Below are 20,536 nucleotides of genomic sequence, written 5' to 3' on the forward strand. Positions count from 1 at the left end.
TTGATTTCATTTTTGGGGGATTTGTCTCTGCACAGCTCTGAAAGGCTATTAGAAGTTTATATTGCATCAATACACTCCATGTTTGTACTGTTACATACCTTTGGCTGGACAATATTTACTCCTGCCATTAAGTGGACCTCAGAATCAGAAACATACATAGCAATCATTGGCAAAGCCAATAGTTAGCGATTATCACTGAAAGTGCCTGGATGCTTCTATTCACGCAGGACTGGTTCATCAGTACTAGACTTCTATCACTCATCATCTATGCGTGCAGTCACACATCCTCACACTCATGCACCTATTCATCCACACATTGACTCATTCTTGCCATCAGCAATTCCCCATCCACAATACCATACACACACACACACGATACAAACACACGATACAAACACACACAATCACCAATCAATATAAAGGCCCTTTCAGGTATCAGCCAGACCTAGTGACTTTGCTGCTAGTTTGTAAAGGGTGTGAGAGGGTGCAGAGATAGAGTATGAGTACAAAATATTGAGTTGCACAAATATCGAGTCAGCAAGAATATCGTGGTTAAGAATACTGATTTAAGGTAAGTGATATCGATTTTAAAAATATCGAAGTGTTTGACTTCGTTTGCGAAAATATAGTTGTTAAAAATATTGTTTTTTATTATTGTTATGTATATTACATTATATATTATATGTATGTGATGTATGTTTTTTTGTATAAAAATCGTTTGTATTTTTAATATATGTGTTATGTTTGTTTATTTGTTTATTTCGCGCTTATTTCATAGCGCGGGGACACGCCGAGATGGCGTCACCAGGCGCTCTATAAAGCTCTTTATTATTATTATTATTATTATTTGAATTGTGCGCTTTTAGTTCCTTGGAGGGTTATCAATTAATTAATAATTGGTTGTTAATTAATCTTAACTATTAATTGTTTATTAATATTGGTAATTGTGTAATTACATTTAGGTGTGTGTTGTGGTATTTATGGGTGTATAGGGTGGGAAATAATGTATTTTTAATTTATGGATTCATAATAGGGTTGTTAATTACTTTTAATTAATTCATTTGTAATGAATGTTGGTAATTTTGTAATTAATTTTAGGTGTGTGATGTGGTGTTTATAGGTGTAAAGAGTGAAAAGTAATTTATTTTTAATTTATGAATTAATAATTGGTTGTTAATCAATTTTAATTAATTAATGTTGTAATTGTGTAATTACTTTTAGGTGTGTGTTGTGGTTATTATAGGTGTAAAGGGTGGGAAACAATGTATTTTTAGTTAATGAATTATTATTTGGCTGTTAATTAATTGGTAATTAATTATGGAAATTGTGTAATTCATTTTAGGTGTGTATCGTGGTGTTTATAGGAGTAAAGGGTGGGAAGTAATTTGTGTTTAATTAATTCATATATAGTTGTTAATCAATGTTAAATATTTGATATTTATTTTGTGTAATTGTTTATTTTTGTGTGTGTTGTTTTTTACTTTTAAAGGGGTAAAGGGTGGGTATTAAATATATTTTAATTATGTTATTATTAGTTGTCAATACTCAATTTTATAGTTTAATGTACGTGTGTGTTATGGATATTATAGTGTTAAAGTTTGTGTAGTCAATTAATGTTTACTATTTTTTTATTAATCATATTTTTATTGATTAATAATTATGTTATTTATGTGAATAATTTTAATATTTTTTTAAAATGTTTTGGTATTGGTGTGGTATTATAGGGTAGGAAATAAAATAAATACATGTATGTTTTAAATGATGGTTTTGTTTGTAGATATTTTGTAGTTTAAAATAATTATTTTTATGTAAATGTATTTATTTAATTTTTTATAATATTTGTTGGGTTTTGTTATATGTAATTAATATTATAATATGTGTTCTTTTTATATGTTTAATATTTTCTATTTTTTATTGTTTAAATATTTTTATTATTTTTTTAATTTTTTATATATTTGTTTTTTAAGTGTTTGAGTGTGAATATTCATTTTTTATGCTATCCAACACTTTCCCTACTGTTGCATTTTTTGGAGTGGGATTACTACTTTTTACCCCCCCCGCTATCCAACACTTTCCCTTCTATTACACTCAGTGGAGTGGTAATAGTCATTTTTACCACTCCACTATCCAACACCGTCCCTACTGTTGCACTCCTTGGAGTGGGAATAGTAACTTTTACCCCTCCACTATCCAACACTTTCCCTACTTTATTTCTCAGTGGAGTGGTAATAGTCATTTTTACCCCTCCGCTATCCAAGACTGTCCCTAATTTTGCACTCTTTGAAGTGGGAATACTAATTTTTACCTCTCTGCTATCCAACACTTTCCCCACTGTTTTTCTCAGTGGAGTGGTAATAGTAATTTTAACCCCTCCGCTATCCAGCACTTTCCCTACTGTTGCACTCACTGGTGTGGGAATGGTAATTTGTACCCCTCCACTGTCCAACACTTTCCCTACTGTTGTTCTTACTGAAGTGGGAATAGTAATGTTTGCTCCTCCGCTATCCAACACTTTCCCTGCTGTTGCACTCACTGGAGTGGGAATAGTAATTTTTTCCTCTCCGCTATCCAACACTATCCCTACTGTTGCACTCTTTCGAGTGGAATAGTAAATTTTACCTCTCCGCTATCCAACACTTTCCCTACTGTTGCACTCACTGGAGTTGGAATAGTAATTGTAATTATTTTGCTATCCAAGACTTTCCCTACGGCTGCACTTATTTTATTGGGCAATTTGAGTTTAAATAATTTTTTTATAGTTTAATGTTTTAACTTATTCTGGAATGTTTTTGTATATTTTAAATTATATATAAATATATATATATATATATATATATATATATATATATATATATATATATATATATATATATATATATATATATATATATATATATATATATATATATATATATATATATATATATATATAAGGGAGGACCGCCTGAGAAGCCTCAGGTCATGGCAACCTCGCCAGGAATACAACAAGAAAAGCAAATACCAAGATGCAGAAAACGCAAGAACAGAAGATGGGGCAAACAAAAAAAACAAACAACAAAAAAACAAACTTACAGAGCGAACAGAAGACGATGAATGATATCATAGAACAGAACAACACAATAATTAATCTTTCAGATATGGCTCTTACACCAAAAGAAGAAGAGACACTCACATTACGTCTATCGTTCTGCAAAAGAACAAACTTTGACCATATACAAATCCGTATAGACCTATATCAATTCATCAGAAATCTAAAATTGCGCAAGAGTTTTATTAACACCCAAGAGAAAAGTATGAATCGAGACAAAGATCAAACCTCTGATAATGTTCGAGGCAATTGGACAGTGGCTGATATGGACTTTATACAAGAGATGGCGGAACTGGATAGGGATGGAGAAGAAGAGGGACACAATTGGAATGCAGACATTGCAGCACAACATGCTGGCATCAGCATCCACGAATCCTCAAGACCCCATTCAGACCGAGATCCACTTTTTGTCCGTTAATGCCAAAAGACAATCTAGAATTTTTTTGGGACAAAGTGATAAAAGATCTGAAACAATTGTCTCTGGAGAGTAGCAATAACTTTTTGCAAACAAGAAACAACGAGAGAGTCGAATTTGACAAAGTAATGGAAAAAATCAAGAAGAGAAAGGACATTATGATACGAATATCGGACAAGGGAGGTAATGTGGTTCTGTGGCCGCAGGACATGTACAACAAAGATGCTCTAATGCAACTATCTAACAGGGACTGTTATGTCAGTATCAGTGCAACCAATGTAGCAAATATACAAGAGAGATACCATCAGAGCTTATACACTTGGAGGACTGCGGGTCTGATTAACAAACATGAATTTGATTATTTAAAGAACAATTACCCAGTGACACCACATCTCTATCTCATTCCCAAAATCCACAAAAATGAACATTTTCCCCCAGGAAGTTCCATATTATCAGCAATTGGGGGACTTTTTGAGAATACCAGCAAGTTCATTGGCTATTTTTTGCAACCCTACGTACAGAAATTGTTTTCTTATATCAAGGATAGTGAGGACTTTTTAGCAAAAATGTATGATGTCAACTGGCAACCAAATTTTGTCTTTGTAACACTTGATGTGCAAAGTTTGTACACCAGCATTCGACACAGGGAAGGTTTACAAGCCATCAAACATTTCCTAGGAACCAGAGATATTGACCTACATCAGCACACTTCTATGTTACTGCAAATGATAGAGTGGTGCCTCGAAAATAACACGTTCATGTTCAATAAACTTCTCTACAGGCAAATACAGTGGACTGCCATGGGTACTTGCTTCGCCCCCAGTTATGCTAATTTGCATATGGGCTGGTGGAAGGAGCAAGTACTCATGGCAGAACACAGCACACAGATGTCAACAAATGTGGTGCAGTACAGTCGCTACATAGATAACATTTTCTTAATATGGAAGGCCAGTGAAGTGAGTGCAGTGGAATTTGCTGAAAAACTAAATGAAAACACTCTGAACTTGAAGTTCACATGCACCACTAGCAAAACATCTATTGTGTTCTTAGACTTGGAATTATTTGTTTCCAATGATAAGATCCAAACGAGGACGCATCGAAAACCCACTTCCGGCAAAACTATTTTACGTGCCGGGAGTTTTCACCCTCCAAGCCTGATTACTAGTATCCCCTATGCTGAGTGCCTCAGAATGAAGTGCAATTGCAGTAAACAAGACAGTTTTGAGGCATCTAAACAACAATTATTTAAAAGATTGAGCACCAGGGGATACTCTGAGAAGACTCTCAAAACAGCAGAGGTTAAGAGCAGGACCAGGAGTAGAGAAAGTCTTCTTTTCAAAGACACTACATTTATAACATCTATCAAGAAAACAGAGACACCACGCATCATTACAGGGTACAATGCCTATCACGCACAAGTACGCAGAATTTTGTACAGGCACTGGCCCGTAGTACGTAGTGACCCCACAATAGGAACATCATGTGCCAAATTGCCGCAGATAACATACAGAAGGGCCAAGTCGATGAAGCAGGAATTGGTATCCAACATTCCGAGCCAAGTTAGCAATACCAACTGGCTGCAAAGCAAAAAGTGATTCTTTAAGTGCACTAAGTGCAAAGCTTGCAAATATGGCACAAACACTAGCAAAGTGCAGCCACCACTCAGGAAGACACCATTAGAAATAAGAGAAAATTTCAATTGTAAAACAGACCATGCCATTTATGTTTTACAATGCACATGTAAAAAGCGTTATGTTGGTAGTATAATACATCCAGTGCATGTAAGGATTCTAAAGCACTTAAGAGCAATCGCTAATGACGATCAGACCTAACTGGCGGCTCGCCACATTAATGCTTATCACGGTGGGAGAACAGAAGACCTGCAATACTTTGTCATCGACAGTGTTAACAAAAATATAAGAGGGGGCAATAGACTCTTAGCACTCAGAAGGCTGGAGTGGAGATATATCATCATGATCGACACCAAGACTCCTAATGGCCTAAATTCAGATGAAGCTTTGAGTGTACATTTGTAATATAACACAAAAGAAGGTCCTATATCCGGAATCTTAAGGACATTATTGCTCCTTTTGATGCTCCTAAACCCACTCCTCTGAAAACTTTGTAACAAAGGTGCTTGTATAATTAGAACAGCACTATTAATTTGATTTTATTTTTAATTTATCACATTTAAGAACATCACCATTCGGAGCTTGTAGGTTAATCGGCACCATTAACTTGCACACATAAGTATATTAGCTGCAGCACTGAGACATATAACATTATGTATATAGGGCCAATAGATGGGACAATGTATTGTTAAATAGGAATGAGAGGACAAAAGTAGTCCATAGTCGGTTCATGATTCGTCCACGTGACAACCAAAGCCCACTGGGGCAGAACACACGAACCATAATTATGGAATGCGGTCTACTGAAGGCGATCCATCTTTGCCATGTAAAGTGCACAGTCTAATTCAGTACTGCAGTGTTTCTCACGTCTTTCACATTTCATTTGTTGTGCACATTTCATGAGTTTTCATTATGGTTCACCACTGGTCGCCTCCCCTAAAGAGAACAGGCAGATTTGCATAGAATATATTTGCAATCTGGAGGCAAGATGGCGTCCACGCTGGACGCGTGAGCAAGCCGCTCTGTCGGACCTCTTGGAGTATGTGCTGACCGTGATGAAAGACCAGAGCAGTTAGACCGGACAAACTAGATGGATGCGGGCTGCTGGCTGATGTTAGTTTACCTCAGTTGAGCCAAGCTGAGACGAGGGAGAGCCGAGGGAGAGAAGGAGCACGCTGAGGGCTTCCCGCTGGAGGTAGTTTATTTGAAACACCTGGAGCGCGGTATTCCGCGCTGTGCCGTATCAAGGGAGAGCCGAGGGGGAAAAGGAGTGAGGAAATGCTTGCAGCCGAAGGCGTTTCTTTTCGGACCCGCATGACTGATCTACGAACGGCGGCGGCGCCGGGAGCTTCGAGCACACTGAGGGCGTCCCGTTGGAAGCAGTTTACCCAAAGCACCTGGAGCGCGATATTCTGCGCTGTGTTGAATTGGAAGGGTGTGCAAGATGCTCTTTTGCGGCAGCGACAGGACACGGTTGTTCGGAGGATGGGGCCAAAGGGGCGAAGAGGTCGTGCTCAAGGAGCTCAGAGACCTGCTACCGAAACGCCGGAAGAGGCAGATGGTATAAGAGAGGCACCCCCAACAAGTAAAGCCATCGAGGGTGGGACAGTAACGGCTGCAGTACAAGCCAAGGAGGGGGAGGTTGCTAGCTCAAGGAAGAAAATACCTGAGATGTTTTCCGTTACTAAAATTAAGGGTGTTGGAAAGTTGCAGCATAGCAAAGAGACTGAGACTAGGTTAATGATTTCTGGAGACCAGGGGGTGGTTGCAGAAGGTATAGAGGAGACTGCTTCTATTCAAGCTACCATTGTTGTGACACCCCCTGTACGTGCACTTGAAATTAACTGTGAAAGAGTGAATGCTGAGGAGAACTTGAATATTTTGAGCAATGCCCCTTCCCTGGATGCCGCTGCCGTGGCTGCTACGGCACCCTCTATGGTAGATTCCAATGTTTCATTGATCGCCACGGAGGGTAATGATGGCAATTTGGCCACTGCATTAAATTTACTAAACAGTGATGGTACAATGTCAGCTGTTGGCGTTGAAACGGACTCTGCTGATTTTTATTCCTTATCTGACCAATCTATGTCATCTTCGAAGGATTTCGCTGAACTGTACGCCACTCGCATGAGCAAGGAGGATGGTAGATTGGATGAGGGTAGTGACCACAGCAACATGAATGCTGACTTACTGGAAGGCCCAGAGCCAGGTACTGTACGTAAACTACAACTGGGCGCAAAAGACAGGGTCAATGGTGCTCAAGAGGAAATTGAAGGCATTGAGGGTGCAGCGGCAGCGACGCAGCTGCTTCTGACTCCGAGTGGGAGGACATATCATTGGGTCTGATTTATCAGACGATGATGCAACATAGAGACGAGACCCGAGAGGATAGTTTGAGAGTACAGAACTCATGTAAAAAGTTACATAACTCAGTAAGACGCTTGGTGAAGTCACATTCAGAGTTTTTGGCGAGGGCAACGGAAGCAGAAGCGCAGATCTCGACTTTAGAAGATGAAGTTGCTCAACATAAGAAGACTATTGACATGCATATGGCCACTAAGGAGGATATTATTTGGAAACTGGTGGACATAGAGAATCGCTCTCGTAGAAACAATCTGAGGTTTTTGCAGATTCCTGAGGGAAAGAGGGGTCTGATACTCGAGGGTTTATTGTCACGCTTCTAAAAAAAAGCAATGCTAGGCGTTACTAAATGGGATTGGGATCAGGAGGTGGAGCGGGCCCACAGATTCCCATTTAAGGTTAACCAGCGTGATAAAAAACCAAGGGCCATACTAGTGGCTTTTAACAGCTTCCAGGCTCGAGAGGAGCTATTTATGAAGGCCCGACCGGACAAAAAATGTTATGCCTTAGATTGTGAATTTTTTGTAAGACCCGATCTGGGTAAACAATCTGTTGAAGCACGCTGGCAGCTACAGCAGTTAATAACAGAGTTTCAAGCTAAAGGGGTGCAGGCGTATTTGATGTTCCCAGCTAAATTGAAAGTTATACACAGGGAACGCACGAGATTTTTTACAACTGCCAGCGCTGCAAAGGAATTTTTGGGGTAATTGTAAGCTTTGAGAGATAAAAAACTATGACTGGTAATAGAAGGCGGAATGTAGTACAGGGTCAGTAGTAGGTGTATATCTTATATACTTTTTCAGGTATTTGCTTTTGGTCATCACCTGGAGTGGTGGGATTGAGTATGGTGCAGAAATGATGAGTGGTAGTTTGAGGGGGATGACAGAGGGATGGGGGGCACGCTCACATCACAGGACCATAAGTCCTAAAGCCTCTACAAGGGGAGAAGGGAAGGGAGGGGGTGGTTGGGTGGGCATGGAGGGTGGGACAGGGAGGGAGTGGGGGGCACTGGGGGGTGTACGTGGGGTAAAAATATGGGGAAAAAGAGTTCACAGTAATCTGCATGGGGAAAACTTGAAGGAAAACCAAAATAAAAAGAATGTTTTAGCATCCTTAACATTACTTTTGATTTTTTTGGATGAGCTGTACATAGACGGGGGGCAGGCCATGGATTGGGACAATGGTAATGGCAATGGCAAGTAAAGGGGTAAGAATTTGTTCGATGAATGTGTCAGGGCTGAATAATTATATGAAAAGACAAAAATTAGCCGTGGAATTGAGACATATCCGACCTGACATACTGTGTATACAGGAAACACACATACCTTGGTCAAAAAGGGGAATGCTAAAGGAATTAGGTTTCACATTAGTAGCCGCATCTGGCCAGACTAGCATGACAAGGGGAGTAGCTATTCTAATTTTGCAAATATTGGTCGGAAATTAGCGGATAAAAATGGACAGTGGGCTATTGTAGAGTGTAAAGTTGAAGGTAGACAGTTTACGCTCTGCGCAGTATATGGAGCTAATATGGACGACCCTGCTGCCTTGAATGAAATAATCTAGAATTGGCTAATTTTTCTCAACCAATAGTGCTTTGTGGGGATGTTAATATAAATTTAATGAACAGTGCAATACAGGATGGCTTTGGAAATTATAAAGGACGTAAACCAAAAGTGTATAAAGCTCTTGTGAACTTAGTAACGGATCAAGATCTAGTTGATGTATGGGGACTACTTAGGCAGACTGATAATGTGTTTACATTTTATTCACATCCACACAAGAAGCTGGTCAGGCTGGATTACTTTTTCGCACCAGAGAGCATATTGGAAAAGGCAACAACTGTAACCTACCCCAGGATTACATCTGCTCATTCTCCCATTGTTATGGAAATACAGGGGAGTGCTAAGAACATTAAACGTTCCAACTTTTCGTATGACCGAAAGCTGGGTCTTAATGAGGAATTTAAAGAATATATGGATAGTTGGATTACATCCTTTTTTAGTTATAACAAGGGGACTGCAAGTGTAGGCACAGTTTGGGATACATTTAAAGCGGGATTCCGGGGTGAGTGTATAAGCTTTTCGATTTGGCAGCAAAAAACATTTTAAAAAGAGTTTGATATACTGTATGATCAGATAGCTCAGGCTGAGACTTTATTAACAAGGGATGTAGTTAGTGGTAAGAAGAGCTATGGGCGGCTGAGAATAAGGTAGCAAAGGCTAGAGCTAACATTCTTGGATATTGGAGCGAAGAGATTGCAAGGAAATTTTTAACATCTAAAATGCAAAGCTATGAATTTGGGGAAAAAATTGGGAGAAGGCTTGCGGTCAGACTGCGGATGAAGGAATCAGCCAGGAATATTCATGCAATGAGGGACAGTCAGGGGGTCTCTCACTCGGAGCCTCAACAGATTCTTAATATATTTCAGAAGTTCTATTCTGATATATATACTCAGGAAGGCGGATCTGCTGAGGCTAACGAATGGAGTGAAAGACTGGAAGTGGGCCTGAAAGTTTTAGACCCAATGATTGCTGATCAATTGGACCTACCGATAACGATGTCTGAGTTAGAATTGGCAGTAAAAAGCCTGGCAATTGGTAAGGCGGCAGGGCCTGATAGAATTCCTGCTGAAGTTTACAAACTGTTTTTTAATAAAATCAAAGAAGAATTATTGGTTGCAATGCAGATGGCACAGCAGGGAAGCTCTCCTAGTACTTGGTCGGAAGCGGCCATAGCGGGATTTTGTAAGAAAGGCAAAGCCCCGGATTTGGTGGGCTCTTATCGGCCTATATCTTTATTAAACACCGATAATAAAATTTACTGAAAGATTTTGGCTAATCGTTTGTCCAAAGTCATAACACCTTTAGTTTCTCGACAACAACACAGCTTTATACCAAAAAGGGGTACGGTAGAACATATTAATAAAGTCAGCACGCTATTTGACATCGCGCCTGTGAATAATAGGGAACTTGCGCTTTTTCTCTTGGACGCAGAAAAAGCGTTTGATCGGGAGCTTTGGGGTTATTTATGGAGGCTCATGGCTAAAATGGGATTTGGTCAGAAATTTATGATTTCAATTAAATCTCTTTATTCTACACCAAAGGCCAGGATATCAGCTATGGGCTTACTTTCAGATTCTTTAAACATTACTAAAGGGACCCGCCAAGGATGTCCATGCTCTCCGTTACTGTTTGCTTTGTATATTAACCCCTCCATAGAACAATTAAATCAAAATATTCTTATCCCCCCTTTTTTTGTTTCTGAATATGTGTTTTCTGTATTCACATATGCGGATGATATTGCTGTGGTAACAGATAATCCAGGAACTGCCATTGTAGAAATTAAGAGGCTTGCAAGGGAGTTTGGAAGTGTAACGGGGTACAAACTTAACAAATCAAAGACTCGGATTCTTTGTGCAGAGGCTTTAAAATGGCAAGAGGAAAGAGTGGTTAAAGAAGTTACTTATCTGGGGATTTTGATTAAAGCCAATATGACGGAATTGGTTGACTCCAATTGGAATGATGTGTATGCAAAAATCAAGGGTTCTTTGGAGAGGTGGGAACGATTATACTTCACCATCATTGGGCGCACTAATATCATAAAAATGAATGTCTTGCCTAAAGTCTTATATTTGTTTAGGTCAATACCTTTGGAATTCCCCAAACAAAGGATACATGCTCTGCAATCCTTATGTGGAAAATGTATTTGGAGTCCTGGAAAGCCAAGGCGGGCTATGAAGCATATGATGTTACCTACTGAGAGGGGAGGGCTAGGGGTTCCGGACTTTTTTCTGTATTATGTAGTTTGCTTTCTTTTGAAAATGAGGATATTAATAACAGGGGGGGCAACTGAGCATATGTACAATTATCCATCAATTTTTTAAATCTTGTTAGGGCCCTGTGCAAAGCAGAGCCTGTTTATTGAAATTAATGGCAGTTATTATAAGCGCACTCGATTTAAGGTGCTATTGGGTGCTTATAAAGTTTGGAGATGGTTTGGAAGAACAATGGCTATTGAGATGTTTTCATATTATACACCTTTTAGAGCATTGAGGATATTGCCCATGATATTTTCGGACGGAATGTTACAAAATTGGCAGAAGAAAGGGGTGAGACGGTTGGGCGATATCTGCTCGGAAGATGGCTCATGTAAATCCTTTGAGGAGCTAAGAGAACAGTTTCTTCTCCACAGATCTTATTTTTTTACATTTTTGCAAATACAGGATTTTCTTTTAAAGCAGAAGCTAAGTTTACAAATGAATCAAGCTATAGAATGGATTGATAAGCAGGTGAAAATAGGGCCTTGTATCAAATACTATTGGGGGGGGAAATAGATGATCTTGAGAAAGTGAGGGCAAAGTGGGCTGATAACTTAGGAGATTCGGAAATAGTGGTTGAGGATATTCTTCTATTGTCAAAAGAGGCACTAATGTCTGCTAACTTAAAAGCCCAATTTTTTAAAACTTTCTTTGATTTATATTACACTCCCGCACATATGGCTAAATGGGGTAAGGGATTTGATGGCAAATGCTTTCGGTGTAAAGCTGATCATGCTGATAGTACCCATATTTTTTTCTCTTGCCCTAGGTTACATGATTTTATAGGAGGAATCGAAAAATTTATTTCTTTAGTTCTTAATATTCCAGTAACAATAACCCCCGCTATGCTGCTTTTGGGGAAAATCCCTATAGATAGTCCTTCTGAGAGGCTATATCCTTATCGTCATTTAATTTTTTTTTCAATGACAGTGGCACGATTGTGTATTGCTACTGAGCGGCTTCAGGAAAAGCCGCCTCTATATCAACAATGGAGATCTAGGATGTATAATTTATATAAATTGGAGTGGGGGCTTTTCTCAATTAGTGGATCAAGGAGGAAAAAGAGAATGGGTTTAAAAATCTGGGGTGCTTTCTCTGATTATTATGAGGATTAAGAATGTATATAAACATTAAATGTATTCTGTTAATAAAGAATTTATACGGACTTCCTACGATTATTTATTTGTCAAATGTACAGCTCGGATAACCCCTTCTTTTGATGAATTATACATTATTGTAAATACTGCCTATATAAAGTCTTGTACTTTTTTTTGTTGTACTCATGTATACCTGTGAACTTAATAAAAAAAAAAAGAATATATTTGCAATAGCGTCATTTTAAATGCAATTGTTTGAAAAGATCTTTCATAAAATGTTTTTTAATTGTGAAAGGAACTGCATACTTATGGGTCACATAAATTATTTTTCAAATGTCGTCTTTAATTTGATAGAAAGACTGTATGTAATGCAATAGATCACACGCTGAATCCAACATACCTTTTCTATGACTGTTTAAGGGAGGAGGCTCACCATATCAACCAAATCACGGCACAAACAAGCTCCAAAACTTTGTATATATTACACGTAGCACCCAATGTTAAGATGTTGTGAACAAGGCGGGTTCCCTGCCGAAACGCGTCGAGCCATTTGGTTCAAACAATAAAATAACTCCTCTTTGACAAGATTCCCACGGTGTCAGCGCCTTATTTCCAACAAAGAGATCAAGGATTGGACGATATATATATATATATATAATATATATATATATATATATATATATATATATATATATATATATATATATATATATATATATATATATATATATATATATATAATTTATATGTAATTTAAAAAAAAAAAATTAAAGATACTAGTTTATTAATTATTTTAAAGTAAATAGATATATGTATAAATTATTGTTTCTGTGTTCATTTTTTTAAATAAAGGTTATTTGTTATATTTAAAAAAATATATATTAAATGTAATTTATTTTGTTAAAGTGAATAATATTATTTAACATATTAAATATATATTATTATTTTTTTATATATAGGTAAATGAATATTTTTTACATCAATATTTTTTATTCAATATGTTTGTACTTGCCTTTTTAAGTATAGGAGTCAATATTTTTGTTGTCTATATTTTTTTATCGATATTTTTTACATCGATATTTTGTACATCGATGTTATGTCAGTAACCCGCGTGACAGTGCTTCTGCTAGTGTGTGACTTCTAGTCAAAGTGTTCTAGGTAGTGTGTATCTGTTAATTAGTGAAGGATGTGAGAGGGCATCTGGCAGTGACTTACAGCTAGTCTGTGAACGATATGAGAGTGCTGTTGGTAGTGTTAGATTGTGATAGGTATAAGAGTGCTATCAGTAATGTCAGACTCCTCTCTAAGGGCATTGAATGCTAGTCTCTGATGGGTATAATGAGGCTTCTGGTATTGTCTGACTGATGAATGTGGTAGTGCTGTTGGTAGAATGAGACTGCTAGAAAAGTAAGGGGTGTAAGAAGGCTTAATAATGGACAAGTGTTTGTCTTGAAAAAGTACTATAACAATGGACCTTAAGCTGAGTTGTTCCTAAGCTAAGTTCTCTTCCTACTTGTGACCCTTGATGGTCTCCCCTTCCAAGTGAGGCTGCATGAATATTGAAGGGGCATTAATAACCCAGTTTGGAGAACAGGTCCTGTGCACACGCACGTGTGGTGAAAAGTCCGGGTGTACGGACTAAGGATTCTACTGAGACAATGTACTTGCTTTAAAAAAGAATGTAGGATATCGAGATTTGTGTGAATAAAGTTTTTTATAAGTCATATAGTGAACAGTACAGTAAGATAGTAGCCAGCCGACACGTGTTTTGTCACACCGTGTGGGTGGTGTAACTCATCAGGGCGGTAAGGCACGGAGCGGCGGAATAATAATCCCCGTCCGTGTGTTTACTGAAAGCGAAAACGCTACGCGTGTCTGGGGTGCGCGGCATCCGGGTAGATTCCACCACCCGGATGCCGCTCGCCCCCAGACGCAAGTATCGTGTGCGCTCCTCCTCTGCTGCAGGTACCGGTCGAAGAACAGGACGCCACCCACCCTGTACTCTTCACCTCCTGCCTTAGACCAACGGGGGACCGAAACGTCGATTCACTACGCCGTTTTTGCACAAATGTTAAATCAATTGAAGTTCAATTCACCTAATGCATTGTGTTAACTCACGTAAATGTGGTTGAATCAACTGTCCATATTATATGAAAAAGGCGTTTTTCTTTACTATCATTGTATATGTATTCATCATAACGAATAGGTAGTATTTTGTTGCCAGACTTTTTTTTATGAGAAAAGCCAGTGTGTATACTGAGGATTAAAATCTATTTTTGATACAATAACAGTATCGTGCATGTAATCCCTATGATGTCAATGAATTAAGTGTTCATACCTATGATACCATTAGAATAAGTGATTGTATAATTGAATGTTTCCTTCCTGGACATTTTGCTTTTGAGATTAATTGAAGCACTCCATCCATCAATTTTTTGTATATCTCAAGCCCCGCAGAATCATTCCATTTGCTTTCTGTATTTATTATTTTATTATGTAATTGTGAGGAAGTATGCTTTTATTTGGGGGTCCAATTAAATTGTTTTACACAAGGAAGGACAGCACTAAAATGTTTGAAGATCATTGCCCTATGAGAATGTGTGGGACCTGAATGTTGCTTAACGGATGAGGAGCATATGGTAGTGCAGAGGTGCATTTAAAAAGAAAATAGAAGTGGTCATTGGTTGTAGAGTCCTGAACGCAGTGGCTTTCTTCTAATCTCGGTCTTGGTACCAAGACCAAATTTCATTCATGTTCTTTTTGGTTAGAGTGCATACGCTGGAAACCTCCAGGGAAAATATATGTGGTCGATGTTCGAAGCAAGATTTGTTGCCTTTTGACCTATAATGCAGGGAGGGTTTCGTCCAGGTCAGGGCACCGACATCGCCCTCCTGACAGCAGTGGAGAGGGCCAGAAGCATTCTGGATACGGGAGGATCAGTGGCAGTGATCCTCCTAGACCTCAGTGCGGCCTTCGACACTGTAGACCATCCCACCCTAATCCATCGACTGGGAGAGATCGGACTAAAGGGTCTGGCCCTGAAATGGCTAGAATCCTTTTTGACTGGACGCTCCTTCCAGGTGCGGGAAAACGACAGCTGTTCATCCATCATCCCCCTCCGGTGTGGAGTGCCACAGGGCTCATCCTTGAGCCCTACACTTTTCAACGTGTACATGGCCCCACTGGAGAAGAGGGTCAGTTCGTACGGCGTGTCAGTCATCAACTACGCAGACGACACTCAGCTGGTAGTTACCCTCTCCCACCCTCACCACGCCCCATCCGACCTCCACAGCTGCCTCTCTGAAGTCCACCGATGGATGAACCTCTCTTCATTAAAATTGAACGGGTCCAAGACTGAGATCCTCCTGATGGGCCACAATGGGCCCTCCTTACCATCTCACCACTGGCCCAGGTGCCTTGGGGAACCTCCCACACCTAAGGAAGAAGTCAAGAGCCTGGGTGTGTGGATTGAGAAGTACATGAGTTTCAGAACTCAGGCCAAAAGAACTGCTGGAACATGCTTTGGACTACTTAGAGCCTGCAGGAAGATCTTTCCCTTGCTCCCAAAGACCGCAAGGAGGCTCCTCATCCAGGGTCTAATCCTGGCAAGATTAGACTACTGCAACGCTATATACTTGGGAGCTCCTGAAGCCACCCTGAATTCACTGCAGAAAGTCCAAAATGCCGCAGCCCGCCTACTTACGGGCACACCTGGAAGATCTTCCGCCAGGCCAGCCCTCAACTCTCTCCACTGGCTCCCAGTCAGAGAAAGGGTCTTGTTCAAAGCCCTCTGTCTGGCCCACAAAACACTCAACAATAACGGTCCCCCCCTTCTGAGAGAACTTTTAATTCCATACAAAGCAGAGAGGGATCTCCGGTCTAATTCTGAAAATCTCATCGTAGTCCCTAGAGTGAGAAAAGCTAAGACCGGTGGCCGTCGTTTCTCGGTTCACACGGCGAAGAGATGGAACCAGCTACCTCGGAAACTTAGGACTGAACTGAACTATCTTCAGTTCAGAAAGACCTTAAAGACCTTCCTTTTCCCGCAAATATAATCCCATTAGTTGGCCAAAACTCCTGGAGAAGCAGATCAGCGCTGGGATGCTCTTCGGAGTTACTATGCGCTTTACAAAACCATTAAATAATAATAAATAATAATGATGCGGTACTAAGTTAAAGCATCAGAGAACATTTTCCCATGGGACTGCTTTAATCTTCTCAAGATCCAGATCTGTTCTAAAATACTTTCTGTGCTTCCAGTTGGCTTTGCCCTACAGGTCGAGAGTGCTCTGGATCGATTTATATTTATTTTTTGTAATTCACCTTTCACACCGAAACTCAAGTCTCACATTCAAATTGATGAGTATCTCCAGCTTTTATATCTCAATGTAGGATGATACACAATAACGTTTGAGGCTGATAGAAGTGTTCTTTCAAGAGTGTATGGAATTTCCTATACAAAAATTATACCAGGGTCAATAAGTAGCATTTGTAGATTAAAGACCAATTTAAGCGTAAATCCTTTTTTTCTGCCGCCAATGAAGCAGGCACAATTTTGAGAACACTTGGTCAAACGTCTTTCAACCATGTATCGTACAATCGTGAAATTTTTAAAGCATTAATAGGTATTTGCAGAAGACAATAATTGCTAGTAAGACACGGATTTTTGATATTCATCAGGTTCTGTGTGTAAAGCAGGAATCGAGCAGCAATCTTAGTTCTTCAAGCATGTGAGTGAGCCAGAACTACCAGAGAATAAAAAGAAGAGGAGCCCTGGGAGAGGCCCCAAGAAATAGGTTTACCTTCAGAAGAGCATGATACCACTTGCATGTGATTTTACAAAAATAATTCTAGCTAATGGAGCAATGTCTTGAATGGAGTCATCTAAGCGCTATTGGAGTAGGTATGGTCAACGGTGTTGAATACAGCTAACAAATATGGCAATATCAGTGCCCAACTCAGCCTCCATCCATTGCATTGATGACAACATGTAAAACTGAGGTTGTTACCATATTGGTACCCACACCTGGTGAACATCTAAGAGGACCTTTTCCTTAACAGAGTTCTAGACCAGCTAGTTCACCATGCAACTCTATAGACTGCAGTCATTGTGCAGGCCTTAGGTCATGCACAATTGTACAATAGGGGTTGGACACCGGCAGTGGGTTGCGCAGAGGGCCAACCCACTGCTGTGCACAGCGATCGCTATGGCAATTGACAGGGTTTAACACCCTTGAAAGGTTGGCCACCACTGGAATTTTGGTGCCCAGAGGGGGTTGGATGTTGGACCTTGCTGGAGGCCAGGCCCTGCAGCTAACCCCGAGCTGTGAATGGCCAACGGCCGTGTCCTGCAAGGGATTTGACCACAGGTTGCCTGAGGGGGATGATAAAATAAACAATAGAAGTCCACTGAAAACAAAGGTTAGAGTGACATTATAAGTAGATATTATGATAACTTCATAGCTTATGTTAAAAAAACAGAAATTCACTGAAACAGTCTAGGGTTAAAGTTATGTTATAGTTGGTTTTTGAAATGAGATAACCATTATCTTTAAAAACCACAGAACTAATGAAATGCACGAGTTATATTTTACTGGGCTGACTATAGCTTGTGCTTCTTCTTGTGCTTATTATTGTGCCGTTCTTATAAGCTCACATATTGCATCATTTATGACATGCTAAATGACATCATTTTCAGTAAATTTCTAAAGATTTTATAACATAAGCTAACATCTTATTACCGTACATAACTTTATATGATCACAGCAACCTTTGGGTTTTTCAGTGATTTTCTGTTTTTTTTTTGTAAGGCAAGATCTTATTAACATAATCAACTCTAATCTTAGTTGTTTTCAGTGAGTTTCTGTTTTTTTATTAATCATATTCAGCCAACTCCTCTGCTGCATGCAGCCTTCGGCGTGCGTATCACAGGTTTTGCCGCAGGGCCTGACTTCAGATCAAGCTCTGTACACAACCCCTCCATGACGCCCAACCACCCAGCAGGCACCGAACCTCCACTGCACACTGCCTTTGCCCAAGCTCTGCACCCAACCTCCCACAGACAGCCATCACCCACAGTTTTTATTTTTTGTATTTTGTGCGGGTATCACAGTTCAGTTCAGTTCAGTTCTTTATTTGTTTCGAAGGTTAAAAACCATCATAAAAATACATATTAATACATGATCACATAAAAACATACTGAACATCATAGTTTTGAAAAAGAGACAAATTAAAAAGAGTTTTGTAGATAATATAAACAGAGTGTAGGTGTGACAGGGGGCGCCACATGTCCTTTTAGTTTCATCCCCTTTCATCCGACTTTATCAGCCCCTTGTGTTTCTTAGTTTAAAAACAATTTTTAGAAAACTCATGGTAGCAAACAAAGTACGCATTTCAGTTGCTCTTTGCAAGAATAATAAGGCAGATTTAGCATGGATAATGTTTGAGTCCTTTAAAATGTCCACCAGGAATCTTTGACGCGGTATTTTATAAAAAGGACACAGTAATACAAAATGAAGGGTGTCCTGCGGAGACCTATTGTCGCAGCCGCAGGCACCCTTCTGCTCAATTGTTTGCGTGAATCCAGCCGGATAAGCTAAAATATTGTGCAACAAATTGAGCCTAAAACGAGTCATTAAAAACCTCTCGTGTTGGCTGTACATTAAAAAGAGATACGGTTCCATGCCCACTTCATTACACACAAGCGAATGAGCAACTACCGAGGGTTTAATAGAATCAAACTCCCTCCCCTACAATCATATTTTTCCAGTAGTTGCTTTTGTACAAAATGTCTGCTATATATGTCCACAGTTGAGGGGTCCAGAAATAACCTTTGCTGGCCAATATCCCCTAATGTTTCTTTAATATATTTCAGCCAGGGTATTTGGAGCCATCTATCTTTCCGTAGGCAATCCTGGATGATCTGTCTGGATAATACCGCATTGGGGTTTGACCAAATCTTAAGCCAGGACAGTATTGGTCTCAGTCTGATCAGGTCGGATATGTATGGGGTACCCAGCTCTTCGTGTATTATTGCTGCTGGGATGCTCAGCGGAAGCTTTAACAGTTTTTTAAAAAATGTATCTTCCTCTCCTTGTATCTGTTGTGCATCCCTAAAACCCCACACTTCCGCTCCATAGATAGCCTTCGAAATGCTAACCGATCTGTACAATGTCATCACCTGCTCAGGGGACCAGCGTCCCATTCGTCGGGCAAAGTTTAATATGGCCCCATTTGCTGAGACTAGTCTCCTAGACCGCTCCTCTATCAAAGGGGCAAACTTGATCTTTTCGTCAAATAGAAGACCCAAATACGGAAATGTGGTGACAGTGTCCAAGACATGATCCCCTAGTTTGAACAAAAATTTCTTATGAGGTTTCTTCCCAACTACCATAATGAAAGATTTTGTCAGGTTGACGGAGAGGTCCAAATTCCTCATAAAATCAGAGAAACCTTTAATTAGGAGCTGGAGACCGACTGCTGTTCACGCAAGGAGGACCGCGTCATCAGCGTGCAAAAGTACCGGCAGATGACGCGAACCTACCTTTGGACAGTCAGTCCCCAGTGCTATCAGGGCACACTCCAGGCCGTTTATGTAGAGGGAGAACAAGAAGGCGCCAGGATACACCCCTGCCTCACCCCGCCAGAGCACGGGAAGGGATCGGTACTCACCCCCCCGTACTATAGCGGACCTTGGCAGTGGTGTTCCAGTGCAGCTCCCTAAGAATGTTAATGAGATCTGGGTCAATCCCCAAGTTATACATAAGTGTCCAAAGTTTGGCTCTATTAACATTATCAAAAGCCGCTGCTAAGTCCATGAATCCCATGTACATGGTCCCATCAGTCGTCTTGGTGTATTTAGCCGTGAGGAGGTATAGGTTGAGGCATTGGTCACTAGTTGACCTGCCTGTTCGGAATCCGTACTGGGTATCCACCAGGATGTTATGAGTGTCAGTCCATTCTATTAAGCGGTTGAGCAGAGCCCTCCCGAGTACTTTAGCAGAGACATCAATCAACGAGATAGGTCTGTAACACTGCGGGCTGTCCCTACAGCCTTTCTTATATATAGGGACAATCACCACGGTGGACCACGATCTCGGAAGGCCCAATTTGATTGCTGCATTAAGT

At 39.9% G+C, this 20,536-nt stretch overlaps 1 protein-coding gene across 1 annotated transcript in view; it reads left to right on the top strand.

The window, feature by feature from the left end:
• The window catches only part of LOC147711877 (inactive heparanase-2-like), a 511,601-nt gene that overhangs the window by 285,632 nt on the left and 205,433 nt on the right, over positions 1-20,536 (top strand). The gene's annotated exons all lie outside the window — the stretch shown is intronic.

The sequence above is a fragment of the Lissotriton vulgaris genome, chromosome 5 (assembly GCF_964263255.1).
Source record: "Lissotriton vulgaris chromosome 5, aLisVul1.2, whole genome shotgun sequence".
Lineage (NCBI taxonomy): Eukaryota > Metazoa > Chordata > Amphibia > Caudata > Salamandridae > Lissotriton > Lissotriton vulgaris.